The sequence below is a fragment of the Pinus tabuliformis genome, chromosome 6, assembly GCF_031772625.1.
Source record: "Pinus tabuliformis cultivar Carrire ecotype Pingquan chromosome 6, CPIR1, whole genome shotgun sequence".
In the NCBI taxonomy this organism is placed as follows: domain Eukaryota; kingdom Viridiplantae; phylum Streptophyta; class Pinopsida; order Pinales; family Pinaceae; genus Pinus; species Pinus tabuliformis.
The window spans coordinates 90,737,462-90,757,129 of NC_142292.1; positions in this window are offsets into that span (position 1 = coordinate 90,737,462).

A 19,668-nucleotide genomic window follows, 5' to 3' on the forward strand; every position below is an offset into this window, starting at 1 on the left:
TCATCCGTTGTTGGAGTTTCATGTGGGGGAGAGTGTTCTTCGGAAGAAGATTCCACATGTTGATCTAGTATAGGAATCCCCCGTTCAAGATGTGGAATCTGATTATCAAATTCTTGAAATGATTTTTCTTTTGTGAATCTATCCAAGCAATCAAGTTGCTGCTCAACAACATTGTCAGTTTTGGATGATTCAAGAAAAATTACATCTCTAGATACAACAAACTTCTTATTTACTTCATCATAGAGACGGTATGCTTTGGAGGTGTTTGAATACCCCAGGAAGATACACTTACGACTTCTAGCACCAAGTTTGTTCCTATGTACCTTTGGTATCAAGGCATAACAGGTGGAGCCGAAGACCTTGAGATGCTTTACCGAAGGAACATGTCTATACCACATTTCATATGGAGTCTTGTTTCTTATAGCATTATATGGACATGTATTCTTTATATATGCAGCACATAGAACAACATCAGCCAAAAAAATTATCTTTACATTTTTGAAGAAGAGCATGGATCGTACCATATTTAAGATTGTCCTATTCATTCTTTCAGCTACATCGTTCTATTGGGGATTATAAGGCATAGTTGTTTGATGTTTGATCCCATGTTGGCGAAGATAGTTTTCAAATTCATTTGATGTGTATTCTTTTCCATTATCAGTTCGAATAGACCCAATATGAGATTGTGCATCATTTTCTATCCATTTATGAAAAATCTTGAATGTTTGAAAAGCATCAGATTTGTTCTTCAATACATAAACCCAACACATTCTGGTGTTGTCATCAATGTCATGATATATTTATTTCCATTTGCAGAAGGAATAGGCATTGGACCAGATAAATCTGAATGAATGAGTTCAAGTTTTCTATGTTCTCTTGAATGTGAATCATGGAAAGACTCTTTTCTATGCTTTCCTAGAATGCAAGCATCACATTGCTTAAGTTTCCTAGGAATTGTAGGCAAACCAACAACACCATTTTTCTTCAACAAGAGGAGACTGTCATAGTTCAATTGTCCAAATCTAGCATGCCATAATAAACTTGATGGAAGTTTACCTTCTTCATGATAATAATTGTATGAGAAATGTTGTGCATGAGCAGAGGTTCCTTGCAGCTTGAGAAGCCTTTCTTCTTCTATTTCCCTCATGACAAGTGAGTGGTCAGATGCTTTTCTTAGCTCAAGCTTGCCATAAAACATATGAATGGAGTGACCTTGCTGGTGGATGTGGACCAAGGACATCAAGTTTCTCTTGAGCTGTGGGAGATATAGAACATTATGCAGAAGAAAGTCTGGAAGACCAGGCAGTTTAAGCCTGATTGTGCCAAGCCCTAATGGCTTGATTTTTGATTGGTCTGAAAAGTATACTGCTCCATCAACATTGTCAGTGAAATCTTCAAAAAAATCTTTTCTATGAGTCATGTGGCAAGTTTCTCCTGAATCAAGCAACCAATCATTTTTCCAAGAAGCAAGCGAAGCATTAAATAAATCTTCATTTACTCCAATGTTACATTGTGCCACAACATAGTGAGTGGATTCAGGTGCTTTACCTTTGTCTGTATCATCAGTTTTACCTTTCTGTTGGTTTCTTTTCTACTCAATTTTGTCCCATGGTAGCTTGCATGTAGAGGCATCATGTGATCCATTTCTTTTGCAGTGAATGTTGTGCAAATCTACCTTTTCTCCTTGAGAGTCTCTGCCCCCCTTGCCTCTGAAATCTCATCTACCTCTTGCCCTGGAAGAATCTTGGGCAAGATTATTCTCTCTGTGTGCAAGAAGAGTTGTCTTCTTTTCCAAACCCTTCACTTTTTCAACAAACTTATTCATCATAAAAATTTGAACTGAGCCCAAAAATAATTACAGTATTCGTAGCAAAACACTAATAATAATTTGCTATGACTTTCCAAAAAATGGAATCAACTGCAATCATGCAATATATATTTCACATATTATACCATGGCATGTCATCAACAAACAACATAAGCCATAATGCCATCACCACATATCTTTCTCTATCATTCAATTGGAAAGCATCAGGCCATTTAATATATACAGTGAGCATCAAAAACAGTGAACACATGGAGCAATGTACAGTTCAATGCATGGAGCAGTGTACATATGGAATTTAGCAAAAAGAACTTTAAGGTAAATACCAGATTTATATGCCAAAACAAACTTTAGAAATCGTTGAGACCAACTTTATATGTCAAAACAACGTTATATGTCAATCAGCGTTAATATAATGCCAAAAAAAACTTCATAAATCATCGAGACCAGCGTTATGTGCAAAAATAGCATTATATTTCAACCAACGTTAATACAATACCAAAACAATGTTATAATACCAACGTTCTTCAAAACAAGAGCATCAACATTCTCCAACGGAGCAGCGTTTTGTAAATACTTAAAATGAGTAGTTCTCAGTGGCCTAGAAACAGGCTCTTCAACTAGTCTGTCCATGGTGCTGGCGGATCTTCATGTCTCTCGTGCCACTCGTGTTTGTGTTCATCTGAGTCTAGGAACAACCGTTGGCCATGGTCTGGAAAGTTTGGTCTTCCAACAATACATTTGAATGCCCTCTCTCTCGGTTGGAACTCAAATTTCTCATTCTTCACTCGGGGACTGACTTCCTCAGGGAAACTTTTGAAAGAAGAAATGAACTCTTCTTCAGAAGAGGGGAAGAAGGAGGGTTGTGAGAATTGTGGACAGAGAGCTCAGGCCGATGGACAGCTTGTTTATCAGTTGTGCACACAGAGTGGAAGAACAGAGAAACGTTTATGTTGGCCGATGATTATAAAAACTTTAGGAAGCCTTAATGAATACACGTGATGCCATTTTGAAGTAGAATCACAGGCCCTTCAAAAACAATTAACGCACAGTGCTTCACCCAGCTAGAGGAGCAGCGCAATATGCAGTGCTTTGACACCAGAGAGCAATCAACGCATTCAAAAATGTATTGAATGCGGATGGTCTATCCAAATTCTACGCCATACACTATAGAGGATATGTCTAGGTTGTGGCAGAGGAACATTTAGCAGAGAATACGTGGAGCAGGCTAGCAACATTCAGGTGAATGTCAGGTGACTGCGGGGAGCATGCTACCAATGTTTATGAACAAGCAACATTTTGTATGGATAGCTATTTTGAATGGAGAGCAGAGGAGAAGAATAGGGAGTTACAAAGGGCATAAAAGATAAAAAAATGGAGCTGGCTCTGATACCATGTCAGGCTAGGTAGTAACTCCCGAAGGCAAAAATGATTTGTGTGTTTTATTCCATCAGGTAGGTCTTTGTTATATACAACAGGGAGAGACTAGTCAATTCATCTCCCAATGACTGTTCACATTTCTAATTTAATTATTTACATAAATTCACCCAATCACAAGGATTAGGTGTCAACAAGAAATAATGGAAAATCATTCACATCGCAAAAGCTAACCCTAGAAAATGAAACACCAAATTCTAGGCCCCGTTTTGGGTAAGTTGGTATATCAACTTCTCGGGGTCATAACTTTGGCACCTAATCTTCGTTTGACGCGTACAATGGCTTGTTAGAAAGATCTATTTGAGGACTATAACTTTGGGAAGAGAAAGATCAGTTTGCGGACCCATGTTACTCCTTGATTTCCCAGAAATCATCGTTTAGGGCCTCAAAACGGCTCTGGAAGTTCAGGACCCGAAAAACTGCAAAAAATAGAAATTGTGCTACAATTACGAAAACTAAAAAACTCAAAGAGATAGTCGTGGGGGTCCAAATGGGATAGGTGGGTGGCCACCAACATCCACCTAGATCATTCCTCCCCCTTTAGGATGTAATAGTCCACATTGCATTGAGTTCCTCCATCTGCTGAACTTGGTCCCTGGTGAGCTGTTCTGCAATCTTTGATGTGTCCAGTAATGGTGGGAAGCATGGTCAAGGTGGTACACATTGAACACTCAGTGCAAGTGAAGGAATGGAGGAACGTTGTGCTCCAAAGAATTATTTCCCATAGCCTTGGCAATGGTGTAAGGACCATGTTGGTGTGGTCGGAGCTTCTGATGGGCTCTTGTAAGGCATTCTTTCTGTAGATGCAACCAGAATTTGTTGCCCACCTGAAGCTTGCGTGGTACCCCTGTGGGTGAGGAGAAGTTGCTCCTGTGTTCTTTCATAACTGTATCCCTCTGTTGTTGCTGCTGTGTGGAGGAAACCTTCGTGGGGGTCATGGATTTGGCGAAGATCTTCCCCTTACTTTAGGAGAAAACCAGACATAAAATGAATTTCCTAGTTTGGGAGATGAGCTTACTGCCTTTCTTAGCAATGATCAAAGAGGTGGTGGTAGGTGGGGCTACCTATGGTATCCCGTATAATGAATTACCCAAATAAATAATAACAGCACGAGGCCTTGACTCATACATAGCATGTCGCCTCCACAAGTATGGCTGGCCTAATAGTACATCACAAACATCCAAAGGTGTAACATCACACAGTACCTCGTCTATGAATGGCTTGATGCTGTATGGAAGGCGGCACTACTGGCGAACTTTGAGATCTCATCCTTCATGAAGCCACTTGATACTGTACGGCTGTGGGTGTGATGTAGTTAGTAGGCCTGACCGCTTCATGACCTCTGCTGAAATGAGGTTCTTTTGGCTACCACTGTCTACAACGAATTGCAGCGGCGAACCCTTCACCCACATCTGTGAGTGGAAAAGGCGCTCTCCCTCCTTTGGATCTTCAGACTCATTCTTCTAGATCTTGGTAGTGGCAACAGTGATGCTGGGCTCCGCATCAATGATCTGCTTCCCTTTTCCATTCCCCTTGAAGGGTTCTGACTCAAGGTCAGAACATGCATCTGATTCAGAAGCCTTCAGTTCAGCCAGCAGCGATTGCTTGGTCCAACACTCACTCGTGTTGTGAGTGGGGCTCTTATGGAACTCACACCACTTTCCTGTGTCCTTCTTTCACTTTGTGGTGTTGTTCTTTCCTTGTGGCTTCGACGGGTTGTCTTGGGTCACCCCACCTCATATTTTTCCTTTTGTCTTCAGATTCGTAGATCCAAAGTCTCTCTTCTTTTGTTTGAACGTTTGCTCGATTTTTATAGCATATCGGTACGTTGTGCCAAGCGAGGAGATGTTCAAGAACTCCATCTCTTCCTAGATGTATCTGTGTAGGCAGCCGCGGTATTTGAGTATGAGATGCAACTCAAAATATTTGATACCCAACTATGTGCAAAGGGTATGAAAAATGTTTGTGAACTCCAGTACATCTTGGTCCTGTCCCTACCGCAGCATGGTCCACTTTATGTATTTGTCCTCATAGCTTTTGACAGGGTAGTACTGCTCCTTGATGGCATCCCAGAAGGAATTCCATGTGGGTGTGGCTGAAAATAGTGAGACCGTACTTTAATTCTTCTGCTTGGAGTAGGTTTCTCACCAGTCCTTGACGTGGGGGGTTGCTTTGAGAAGAGTGAAAACAATCTTTTCTCGACTCGAAAATTCATGAACAGAAAAATACCCTTCTAGTAGATTTAACCATTTATCTACAGAATCTGCATCTATTTGACCCTCAAAGATGGGGATTTCAAAATTAGCTTGTATATAAATGGTGTGGCGTTTCTAGAGTAGTTGTTGCAAGCCGATGCATCGCCCCTGAGTAGTCGTTGAAGGATTTGCGCAAAGCCATCCATCATCGCATTCCTTTGTTGCTCGAGGGCTTCTTTGAGCAAGATTTTGATAGGATCTCCTACCCCCTTATCTTTCTTTTCATCCGCCATTGGAGGCTGTCAGGATTTGTGAGGCTGGTCTTGTAAAGGTTCGACCAATTCAGGCCCTAACTCCTTATATCCCGACCTTGTTGGGGACATGCAAAGAAAAACATAGAAAAAGTAGACCACTCTGATACCACTGATCCAGATTTAAACATGAATGTAATAAAATATAGAGATAACCATAAAGATAGATATGCAGCGGAAATAATACTTCATTTCATTATTGTAAAATACTGAAATATGCTTACAAAAAGGAATGGAAATAAACCAGCTAGGACGATGGTAGCTTATCTCTAAGAAGAGATGTGGTGGCTACATGACTCTGAACTCTGTTACAAAGGCCTATTTATTGTTGAGAAACAATGGAAAACCCTTCACATCCCAAAACCTAACCCTAGAAGATGAAACACCAAATTGTGGGCCCCGTTTTGGTTAAGTTGGTACATCAACTTCCCGGGGTCGTAACTTTGGCACCCAATCTTCATTTGACACGTATAACAACGTGTTAGAAATATCTATCCGAGGACTATAACTTTGGGAAGAGAAACATCAGTCCATGGACCCATGTTGCTCCCAAATTTCCCAAAAAAAGTCATTTAGGACCTCAAAACAGCTCCGAAAATTCAGGACCCGAAAAAATTCTAAAAATAGTAAATTGTGCCACAATTACGGAAACTGAAAAACTGAAAGGGACAGTCATGGGGGTCCAAATGGGATAGGTGGGTGGCCACCAACATCCACCTTGATCATTCATGACTTCAGGGCCACTCGTAGTGGATCATCTACTCATGTACCTATGGATTATGGTACCACTAGCACACCAGAACACTAGGACTCTGGTCCCACCATTCTGATCCCTCCCCCTGATGCCAAGATGACATATTCCATAGTTAATATCCTTTACCTATCATCATCCTTGAGTTCCTTGCAGGAAATCCTTCCTAAGGTTTCTGTGTGCGCTTCTATCAAACCTCCTTTGTTGGAAACCCAAGTCCCAACATCGATAGATTTTCCATCAACTAGCTCGTCGTCTATCATTCTAAATGATGTGTATGTGAACCTTTTTTCTCTGGATGAAGCACTAGGTCCTACCATCACATCATATAGTCAGTCTTCCTCCCATCTTCCCATCTTCCATTCTGATGAGGATATCATGGAAGCTATGTCTACCCCTGATTACCCTTGGAATTAGGCAAGGGGGCATATCTTTTGGAGGACTTTGAAGGCCAACTCCTTCCTAATCCTTGCAATTCACTCTACCCTGAGAAATTTCACCCATAACATATCCAATTGATTTGTGTGTATTTATTTCTATCATGCATTTAGGTAGGTTGCATCATCTCATCTATTTTATTTTGCACATTTTAGATGTATCCATCATCCACACCATATATCGGTTATGTCAACGATGCAAGTCAGTTCTCCAGGAATCTAGCTTTAGTAGCATGGGTAATTTTAACCCCCTTGCATAAGTTAGTTCATTCTAACGGTATGTGCATTGGATCTGCCACCAATAACCAGGCCGAATATGATGTCGTGATAGGTTTGTTAGTCAATTCACTTGCTCATCACATCCTTCGTCTTCATGTTCGTTTAGATTCATTACTTCTTGTCATGAAATTGAATTGTTTGTATCATGTGCATAACCAAGTCCTATTTCAAAAATTTCTACGAGTTAAGCTATTGGTACATGAATTTGAAACCATTACTTTCATTCATGTTCCTAGATACCAAAATAACTATGTAGATATCATTGCAAATAACATTCTAGATTGGCATTTATCATATGTATGCCACAGAAGAAAACCATAAACAAAACACATGGTGAACCATCATTGTCATATAAAATATGCATAATCACATTATGTATCGACATATAAAAATAAATGTGTTTGGAGTCTACCACTCTAAATACATCTGGTACACCCAGAGCATACTAGGCGCAACATAGGCCCCTACATCTCCTTATCATCCTTTGGAGGATCTCATGCCAAGTTTGGTTGAGATGCTTGAATCCATTTTTCGAGCACTCAGAACACAATGGTGCTCCACAAACTCCTCCTGCAAGGGGGCATCATTCCCACCTTTGCATACCAGATCAGTCAACTCCATCACATATTCTTGTAGGCAATATCCCATGCTTGGGGGCATGATGGTTTTCACCTAGCCATCTTCTCAATTTATTAACATAAGCCTCAGCCTAGATCCCACCGAATCTAGGTATGGCCAATTATCCTCCCATTCCTTGGATAGTTTGTCCTACCGATGTTGGCTTGTTGGGGCCTAACCCAGGTTCAGAAGTGTTTTAGCCAAACAAATCCTGAAACCACCAGCCCTTTTGACAACATTCTGCGGAGCGCGGACTGAGGTCCCACCCGAGGTAGTATGGGAGGGTGTTGGAACTAGGTTTCCACACCCTAGGGATGTCTTGATGAAGTCAGGGAAGTTCGCGAACCAATCCTGCACGCTTGTGCTACTCTGTGCAGCTGTCTGACCTTCGCATAGCTCTATAAAGAGCATGAAGAGGCATGGCCTAGATCCTTTATCCTTACTACATTATTATTATAGATCTTAACTTAATTTTGTAGGCCCAATATTCTTATCAATAATTCAATATTCATAACAAGTGCGCGCAATCATAAACTATAAGGAGATGCATAAAAATATAATAGAAGTATAAACATACAGATCTACGAATGGATGGACAATATTCTAGAATAAACTTAGCTTTTATTAAACTTATGTTCCATTACAATCCCAACTCCTCCATGCGCACTCAAGTGCAGGGGTCCGCACACACACCTGCGGACTCTACCAAGCCTCTGCGCACACAGCTATAGAGCCTCTTCCTACTCCTACAACCCAAGACTCAGACTTATAGACTCAGAGTGAATATTGCATTCAAAAACCCATATCACTTTAGATCTAGACTAACAAAAAGCTCCCTTCTACACTTAGAGCCTCACTCTATTTATACATTCCCATGGTCCGTGGACCATGGGTAGGCTGACACACTCTATATTAAATTATAATATTTTAGGGCAGACAACCCTAGACTCCCACGCTCGGTGCCCACATTTCATGGGGTATTACATTAATTTTGACCAAAAGTCGGGCTACAAGCCCCAAACACCCCCTATGGGGGGATCCGCTACCCAATAGGCCCCCAACACAATCATCGTGACTCATCCTGAGTCACTCGGCTGGTGCGGTGATCTTTGCGCAAAGTTCATCTAGCAATCTCTGTACTTTGCTTACGTCCACAACACATTCTTCCACTATCTGATGTACCCTTTGTGTGTGTATCTCCAATGCTTCATTGTCAAGTGCAATTCCTTTCATGAGTGCATATGTGCCTTGCATCTATGCCAGCTTTCTGTCGATCTTGGTGGTGACCGTGAATGCTTCCTCGAGTGAAGGCTGGATGTGTTCTTTAAGCACTGCTTCTTTCTAACATGCAACGTCCACCTATTCCTTTAGAGCCCGGGCCTCCCTCATCTTGGCCAGCTACTGAATAAGGGTGATCATCTGTGCGGTGCCCCGAACATTGTCATAGGCCTACTGCAACTCTCATGCTTTTGTCTCTAACCGTTGTAGCATCAGGTCTTCCTACAATGAAGTGAGGGTTACAAGTGACTGATCTAACAAGCCTATGCAATCCTGTATGGCATGCTCTATTACTTCCAACCCTGATTGAATGGCATGGTGTTGCTACTCTCTGATCTCTGGTGATGTAGAGGGCTACACCTTTAGCCTCAGCTCCACGATATGCAAGTTGAGGTCCAACTGGATCCTCGTTTCTTCCTCCTTCACCTCACAAAATCAACTGGCCAATTTGTGGATCCATATGCCTACTGGTAAGTCTGTTGCAATCTCAAGCTCGGGGACACGATGACATGCTTCCTCGATGATTTGCTCCAACTGCTGAGTTTGTGCTACTACTTCATCACGTTGGAGGCTTAGCTGCTCAATGTTGATTCGCTATTCATTGAGCATATGTACTGCGCGTCCTTACCTAATGCGGAGCTCTATCGTCATGCCATCCTGCAACTCATATAATATCTCTCGCGGAAGGGAAGCCAAGTTGAGTCCAATTCCCTTGAGCCGACCTACCAAGACTCTGTCCTTTGGGTTGTCTGTTGTCAGTGTTCCTTCTGGCAGAGCGATGGTATTAGCCATTTTAGCCCATAGAAACTACTCAGTTGTTGATGTACCTGTAGCCCCGTAGGTGGATACCATTCCCTGTTGTGGGGGCTGCACCTGAAGTTCCTAAAGTTGCATCATAAGCACCCCCAACACATTCTGCTGCTCCGTCATTGCCTCCTGGAGTGCCTCCCTGGTGACTTCATGAACTGTGTCGCCGATGTCATATAGGTCATCCTCAGTCAGTGTAATAGGCTCCCCATCCAACTTGGAAGCCTTTCTCTTCTTCTGTGGCCCATTTCATTCTATCGCATGAGGCTCTTTCAATTATGTAGAGGTGGTGCTTGGGTCTACACCTTCCGTCGTATCATCTGCCCCATGCCCTATGGTCAAGTTTGAGCCTCTTTCTTCCTATGTCATAGCAGCCCCTACTACTATTGTCTTTTCTACGATGGCCTTTGCTGCCTCCTGGGATGCCCATACTTCTTCAGCTAGTTGTTCGTTTTGCTTCTGTTGTGTTAGCAACTTGGCGACACCCTTCTGTCTTTGAATCTCCGTCTCATCGTGCACCACCAGATCTGGTGTGCGCCATTTCGGTGGCCATGTGTCGAGCACTGTGAAAACAACGTCATCTATTTCAATGAAGGGCAGTGTGGTCCACCTCTTCTCTAGATCCTTCGGTGCCTTGATATACACATTGTGCATATCTGCTTTAAAGTCTACAAAGCTCTTTAGATTGTCATACACTGAGGTGGATAGGCGCGGTCATTTGTTGATCCATAGTTGTATGCTTGCCTCCATTAGTACCCAGAAGATCTTGGTTTCTCAGATTCGCGTGGCATCCTTTGTCGCCCATAGCGATGCATATTTTGCTGCCTCTAGCCAGTCCTGGTCAATGGGAGGACACTCACTATCCTCAGGCAATTCGCCTGTAACCAACAGGAGGGATAAGAGCAACCACACATAGTGGAAGGTCTTACCCTACTCTTGGGCCTCCCTACAGTTCATCAGGAACTCGTTGTTAGTGTTGGTATCTTCATCCCTCCATCAGAGATCAAATTCTCTTGTTGCATTGCATATTAGGTGTCTCGTGTAGTCAGCTACATTCCATTAGGAGCATGGATCATCTGATGGTAGTGGCTTGTTGTAAATTTTCCCTTATGCCCTTTACCTGCTGGCCCATTTCCATTATCAAGATCATCTACAGTCACCTTTTGTCTTTAAATTTGCAAGAGTCATTTCTACGGTTTTAGTTTCATTAGGTCTAGGGTTTCATCAAAAAGTTCTTCAAAATGTCTAATAACGTTCAGCAAGCACATGAGGAGGTTGAATAAAGTTCCAATACAAATAAATTCATAATCACTTGCTCAAAAATGTATTTTTCCTCAAAACTCTGTTTGGAGGAAAAATAGAGTATTTTAGGTTTTTGTTGTATAAATTCATGTAATTTCAGTTCTCTTATATGTCAATCACTTTAGTGGCAACCCTGGTCACCTTGCCAAGCTTCATCTGCTCCATCCCTTGCAAGGCAAACAAAAAATCAAGTCATTTAGTTCATCAAAGGCACAAATAATGTAAACTGCCCAAAAAAGAGAGTTGAAAAAGTAAGTTATAATGCAAACATTATAAAAGTGGGTTTTATGAATGAAAAATCAAAAACTTTTGTATATAAATAATTTTTCACAATTCAAAAAGCTCATTGGCATTTAACGAAGAAAGATTGAGCAAAAGAAGGATGTGTTGAGCAAAGGGACCAAAACTGAAGTAAAACTGTGCAAGTTTGTGGGTGCGGCACATTGGGTGAGAGGCGTGAGGCATATTAGTAGCGTGGCGCATACAGGAGGCGTGGCACGGCACATACAGGAGGTGTGTCGCGTTGGGTTTGTGGTGCAGTGCATAGAGTTGCCAAGCCCAATTTCATCACAAACTCCCTCAAATTTCCAAATTTGCTCAATCCAATGGTGTGCAAGTAAGTCTACAGCTCTTCCCTTCCTAGTGAAAGAGTTCTTAAAATTTATGGTGGTTTAGTGTGAAAAAACTCAAATCCTACCTCTTTGCAATTTCTCAAAAAAAAATTGCCTAGGGTTTGCATTTGTGATTTTGCTGCCAAGTTCACTCCACCACTCCCTCACTTTTTAACTCCTCCATTTATTTTCCAGTTTCATCCACTCATTCCCTAATTCCTATTTTCCTAAAATCATTTCACCCCTATCCCCAATTCCCATTTTCCCAAATTCTAACTACAAAATCCCCAAACCCTAATTGTTGTCCCTAAGCTTACATATTATTCCCTAGCCCCCTATTTCACAAAAAACTTGTCATAACATTCCCAAAACCCCTCATACCCTCTCCCTCCACAGTTGTTATAGACATTTTTGTGCCTTACAGCTCTAAGCATGAAATGTCCATAAACCAAGGGATCCTAAGTCCCTAAAAGTGTTGTTCTAACTCCTAAAGGAACAAGGTCAACAAATTACAGCTTCTCCCAGAAGTTCTCCACCAGAAACTGCTCAGAACTAGTCAAATCAGGGTCATTTCAGCTGCTCCACTGGCTAGCTGCGTTGCATAGCACCCAAATACACTAGCTAGGTGCATTGCAATGCACCTAAATGCACTACCAAGGTGCGTTGAGTGGGAAATGACAAGTGGCAGAGTCATTCCATGAGGTGGAGAGACAATGGAAGCTTCCAGAATCTTCTCCAATGACACTTGCCTCACTGAATTCGACCAGGGATGAGTAAGAGGCTCTCAGTCTCCAAGTGGAAGCAAGAACTGATAGAGAGAAGCCACTAATCAATTCATGAGCTGACTCATCCTCTTTGCATACATCTATATATGGATCCCTCATCCAAGAGATCTAGAGGCTGGAATATTGTACATTGCAGAGAATTGCTGTTGGTTTTGAGATAGATATCAGAGTATTGGGTGATTTATGCTTTGTTGGAGGTGAAGAGGGGCTTCTCTGCTAAGAGGTTGATGCTGGATCAGGGATCATCGGTTGTAACTCCTCTTGGATCTTCTTGTTATATCAATAAAACTATTTGAGTTTCTCCTACATGCTTGTGTATCATTGATGTTTGTTACATTTGTATGTTTAGATTAAATATGATCCTAAGCTATTTATGAATATAAATCCATGTCTTTGTGCAGTTTTCTTCTTCTGTGATCTTACAGGAACTTGGTGAAGCTGGGCAAGTAAGGAAGCAGGTAGCTGGAAGCTGTCAAAGAAGAGAGAGATTGGATCAAAGGACTAGCGCATGACACAGGTTGGTTCATCCTATTTCTCTTTGTTTATAGTTCATAAAGAAGAATACAAAAGTAGTTTTCTCTGTTTGTTTCTAAGGTCACTGTCACACCTTAGTGGGATAGGGTCGTTCTGAATAGACACTTTTCCTATTAACAAAATGGCGACCCCGCTGGGGACGATCATCTAGTTGGTTTGTTTGTGTTTCTCTTGTTGTTTCTTTCATAAACTTAGGAGTAGCGAATCGAACTGCATTTGCCCTTAACAAATGCAAAGTAGACATCTGCTGCTTCAATCCATTCATTGGATCTGTTTATGACTTGAACAACTGATTCTATTTATGATTTGAACAGCTGATTCACAAATGATCTGATTGCCCTTTGTGATAGCTCTTAAACCTTCTTTAAATCTACCCTCTGATTGTGCATTACTGATTGCTTTTACTCGGCCAAAAACCATAGATTAAACTGCAAACCGTGACCCAGAACCCAGATAGAATTCTCGTTTCTGCCCCAGCGCAGGCTCTGTGAAGAGGTTCTGCATTTCAGCACAGTTACCGAGAGGGCAACCTGCATTGCAATCCAGTTTCTCTGTGTAACAGGTGCGTTGATCAGCCTAGCCCTGTGCAACTGAGGTTCTTTGCTTCATTTTTTTCAGTTTTGTCTCTGATTTTTGCAGCCTGTGATCAGTGTATTTGTCTGTTTAAAAACCCATTTTCTTTGCTATAATTCCGCCTCAGTTGTATAAAATAAACTGTAGATGTTTTTTGTGTGTTTGTTACGTCATTTACAGTTTTCATTGCAAAAGTAGAATAGTCGTACTGTCGTCCTTTGATTTAGATCTGTCGCAAGTGTCGATTTTGATCATAGGAGAAAGTTTATTTGCTGTTGATAGTCGATTATGCTTTTACTTTTGTCTTTGGCTTGAATTTGTCACTTTCTAGTGTCGAAACGAGTGTTTATTTCAAAACCTTAAAGTGTCGTAATCATCTCTACCTTTTGATTTCGAAAAGAAGCTTGTTTGTGTTTGTCACTTGAAAGCAAATTCAGATTTGTACAACAACTTTCTTTTTAGGCATCAATATTAAGAAAGTGAAAAACAAAACACATGCATGTGCATTTGCATATTGGTAGTCTGTTTGGCTTGATTTAGGAAAAGTGCATTTACAGTGTGCTCTTTGCTCTTTGCGAAAAGATTGTGTCTTTCTTTTCCCTTAGTAGCTAGGATTTTCATTGCTGAAAAGAGATAAAAGCTTGTTTATCATCTTTAGATTGAATTTTAGGAATTACATATACATCTCTTGGTGATCCCAAAAGGCAAACTTCATAAGAAAGATCAACCTAAAATAAATTTAATGAACTTAACAACGCTTTGTAACTTAATGCACAACATTTAGAGGTCTAGGCTAGAGACGTATTCCGGCATCGTAAAGCCTGGTAACTGTTGTCCTCACTGATGGTTGGGTGATTCCTCCACTTTGAGACGATAAGTGCCAGTACGGACTTGTGCTCCCACGTACCGTCGAGTATATATTGGGAGACCCCTATAGGCATAAAACCTTTATCCATAGGAAGCCGTGTCGGCCGCCCTACTGATCGCAATGCACCGAACACAACATTCAGGAAGATTGACTGCCGTACTGTAAAAATTATTCTGTAGTTTTACGATTGGTTTGGTACTCCCTCTACCTAGACCTCCAGAGTAGTCCCTTTCATTCCTTTTTAGACTCCTTAACAGAAAAGGTCCATCTGAGCACTTTTCACTTCAGGCTCATTAAAAATCGAAGGAGACTAGAGTCATCTTTTGTTTTTTCTCGACTCTTTAAAACTGAAAAAACAAGTTGTGTCAAAGCGCGTTAAAATTTATTTTAAACGGAATATTCATACCCTTTTCCTATGTTGATCTTTGGGTTAAGAAAATGGAGCCTACCAACCAAGGAATTCCCCTTGGTGGAAATCCTAGTCCCTTCTCCTCTTGGGGAGATGTTGGTGCGCCCCATATGGCCACATTCTCGCTTCCAGGACTGACAATTGGCTTGCCAGTATGGCTCTTCTCAACCAATGTCGTTTAGAACACCACTATTCCTGAACAATCGAATTAGCAATTAGAAGAGTCCAGAGTTACCCACCAGCCTTCTACTTCCTCTAATTCTTCCTCTCCTCCTTCCTCTTCACTTGATGGAACTGGTAAAGCTAAAAGCCAAGTTCCTAAGGAGAAGAAGGGAAAGAAGAAGAAAGAGAAAAAGAAGAAGGAGCCAAAGGCGAATGGGGGAAAACGAGTGTCGTCTAACGAAAATCCACACACAGCACCGACCAAGCCTAAATCGCCATGTGTCATTTGCAAAGGAGACCACTTTCACAGAGATTGTCCTTGCATCCCCCAGATACTAAGGGACTGGTCTCCTCGTTTGCACAATCTGGTGTCATCAACCTCTGGAGATCATGTTGAAAGCACACCGTCAACTAGTGAAAGTGAAGCCCCAGGAAAAAAGGGAAAGCTAGATTTCCTTGTAAACTGTGCGAGGGTGACCATGCCCTCCACCATTGTCCCTTCTTAGACGAAGCTAAAAGAGTTTTGGATGATCGTCCGGTTTCACCGTTACGACTTCCTCCTAGATATAAAAAACTCTTGCCAAGTCCGTCACTAGTTGAGAATCCAGCTGGCCCGCTCAAGTGGTCGGCTGAAGCGTCTATCATTGAGGATAAACCAACTGAATCCATACCAGACGAAAGTCAAAAGGTCGAGGCGGCAGTTTACCCGGTCTTGCCTTCAGAGGTTTTATCTTCGGATGATACAGTCACTGAAGAGAACAAGGATGACACCGCCCAAATTCTCTTCATCAACACAGACTCCGACGAACATGAGGGCAATCCACCAGTTCCTTTACCGCAGGAAGGAAGTTCATCAAAGCCATACCCGGCCGTCTACTTGGTCCCACCTTCAAGCAACCTAGTTGTCTCCTTCGATTGGAATCAACTAGGCAGACCCCGCCTACCAGCAAGTGTGCCATTCCGAATTATCATTCAAATATATAGAATGGCCATGGCTGGTACCATCATAGATGAGGGGGCTTCTGTGAGTATCCTTTCCTCTATTGCTTGGAAAGCGCTTGGTTTGCCATCACTTTTGCCTGAGATGAGAAATCTGACAGGCTTTGATAAAGGAACCAGTCGACCTTTAGGGATCCTTCCCGATGTGCCCATAACATTGAGAGGGAAGACAGTTCGCATGAACATCATGGTCGTTCAAGGACCCTTGGATTATAACCTACTCCTTGGATGAGACTATATTTATTGCATGGGAGCCATCGTCTCCTCACTCTTTAGAGTAATGTGTTTTCCGCACAAAGGAAGAGTGGTCAAGCTCGTGGACCAGCTTTCATTTCCCGGATCACGCATAGCAAATAGTCATATACCATCCCTAAATGGTCTCTTCACGCAAGAAATGTCTCGATCCCCAGTCTGTCCTCCCGATGAGCGCGAGTAATTCGGAGGGATATGACTGAAACCCAGGGGGCATGCGTCCTGGTCTGCTTCGGCAGGAAAACTTCGGGTATAGGGTAGGTTTCCGCGGGAGAATATGACTAGTCTATACCCCGTCCGTTGGTGGAAGAGGGGTTATTCTAGAATAAGATTCTCTTGTCAAAGTTATGTGAGTTGGCGGACGTCATCGCTCACCTTTGTTTATCTCGGTAGACATCGCCGAAGAAGTGTTTCGTTTGCTGTGTGAATAGAAAAATCTTTGGGTAACCTGTAAGAGGTAGGCCTCTCTCGGGAAAACAAATGTTTTGGCGGACTAAAGTAGAGGTAACTTTGAAACTCTGTTTTATACCTGGGGGCATGCAAACCTTTTGGAGTGCAAGAAATGGGTGGCTATTTATTTTTAAAATTTTTAGGTCCTCCCTTTAAACCCGTAGGCTAACCCTTTAAACTCGTAGGATTAGTCGTCACCTAACTTGCATAAAGAAAGGATGTGGGGCAAAAATCTAAAAGTTGTCATTTTCATATGAGACATTCTTATCATATGACTGGATTAATCGAGCAGTTTTAGCACATAGTTCAAGCTCATTAAAAAATAAACATAAGACCGAGCAAATGTTTCCACCCGCGTTTAAGCTCGTTAAAAAATGAACTATCCCCCCGGTAAATAACCACCGTGAATGAAACATTTCAGCCATTAAAGCCTTGGTCGTGTTTGCACCGTCACCTCCACTTTTCCATTGGCCAATCATTCACCTCCATTTGATTGTTTACCCATTTTGAGGAAGAGCTGCAAAGAGTGATTTCACTAGCCATCCTTGTGACACTGCTGTGATTGGAAAATTCCAAACCTTACCTGGAATCAGCTGCTACCCATTTTTATCACTCGTTCCTCAAAAGACGAGTCTTCTTTAAGCTCTTTTCAACTGACTCGTAAAATATGAAAAGATTGCCGAGTTTTGGCCTTCCAGCTCATTAAAGCGACCGGAAGTGCTATCCCTCCTCTAGATTTTAATCTTTTTGGACCCGAGGGATTATTGCACAAAAAGATCGAGCGCTTGTTTTGTTCGGCTCGTTAAAACGATCGAAATCCATACCTTCTGTATTGTTTTATACTTTTTCAGACTTAAGGGATTAGATGACGAAAAAGGAATTTCAGAGTTACCTTTACGTACCTTTTCAAGTACTCTAAAAATGAAAAGGACCGAGTTATCTTTGTCGTTAGACTCGTTAAAAAGATTAATAGTGACAAACTTGTCTTTAGACGAGAACTAGTTTCACTATCGCTAGGCTCATTAAAACATAGTGTTGGGTTTTCCCGAAGGGAAAATTATAGAACAAGCATATGTTATCCTCCTCAAGCTCGACAAAAATAAAGAGGTACTGGTCAGCAATGACTGGGGAAAAATTGGGAAGAAAACTCAAAGAATCTTTATTGGTAGCAAGTCGCTCTTGAACAGGACACTTCCACTCCGTGCCTGAGTCGGGTTGGGTTGTTTCATTCACCGGTCACATCGCCATGGTCTCGCCATACCATCCACATTTGGGGTAAATGCTACCAATCCATCACATAAGTGTCGCCGACATGTTCAAGAGAAGTCATCCAGAGAAGTCACCTGTGTCCCATCCACTACCATACATCATACTTCATTCTTTCATGACTGCCACCCTGAACCATGTATCATCAGATCATTTTCACCTCCATCAAAATCATTTACTCCGTTCCGTGTCATTGATGTGGGATTCATTAAGGCCCTCCTTTGACGGATCACTTCTTGTCGACATTAGCTCATTATCCAAGAAGTTGATCTAGGAACACCCTATTCAGTACTTTGAAGCTTGCATGCCTCAATGGCAAGTTTCTCACTTCCGGTGACAGGTATACATCAATGACCTTCGACCGAAAGATTTTGTGTGGTGAATTGTACTGCAGTACCTTGAGGGTCATTATCATTATCAGTGATTCCTCTCGCGCTTGTTAACAGTTTACATCATTGACTGGTAATCAAGCGATGTCTTTCCGTGTTCGACTTCAAAACATTTCTCACATGGATCAACTTGTACTTCGAGTGAAGATCGGACGAGATTGAAGACCCCGGATCTAGTTTCATCCATCCGGGCTGCGATATATATTCAGGAAAATAAAGACATTGAAATGTACAGCATTGCAGCACAGATAATCATCCTACCAAAAGGATGATGGCTCTATCAGAATCATCAGTCTACCATCAGACGATTGTTTGTCCTATGTATATGAAAATGAATTTATAAAGCTGAGCATGGGAATGCCCGCCTCAGCTAAATCATGAAAACAGTATGAAGATAATGTATTGTATTGTATCTTATTACAGGTCTCCTCCCAGCATTGAAAGAACTTCGGATCCTCCTAATAAAGCATTTCACCCGATAAACGGCCTCATACTTTAGGGGGCAACTGTTATAGACATTTTTGTGCCTTACAGCTCTAAGCATGAAATGTCCATAAACCAAGGGCTCCTAAGTCCCTAAAAGTTTTGTTCTAACTCCTAAAGGAACAAGGTCAACAAATTACAGCTTCTCCCAGAAGTTTTCCACCAGAAACTGCTCAGAACTAGTCAAATCAGGGTCATTTCAGCTGCTCCACTGGCTAGCTGCATTGCATAGCACCCAAATACACTAGCTAGGTGCGTTGCAATGCACCTAAATGCACTACCAGGGTGTGTTGAGCGGGAAATGACAAGTGGCAGAGTCATTCCACGAGGTGGATAGACAATGGAAGCTTCCAGAATCTTCTCCAATGACACTTGCCTCACTGAATTCGACCAGGGATGAGTAAGAGGCTCTCAGTCTCCAAGTGGAAGCAAGAACTGACAGAGAGAAGCCACTAATCAATTCATGAGCTGACTCATCCTCTTTGCATACATCTATATATGGATCCCTCATCCAAGAGATCCAGAGGCTGGAATATTGTACATCGCAGAGAATTGTTGTTGGTTTTGAGATAGATATCAGAGTATTGGGTGATTTATGCTTTGTTGGAGGTGAAGAGGGGCTTCTCTGCTAGGAGGTTGATGCTGGA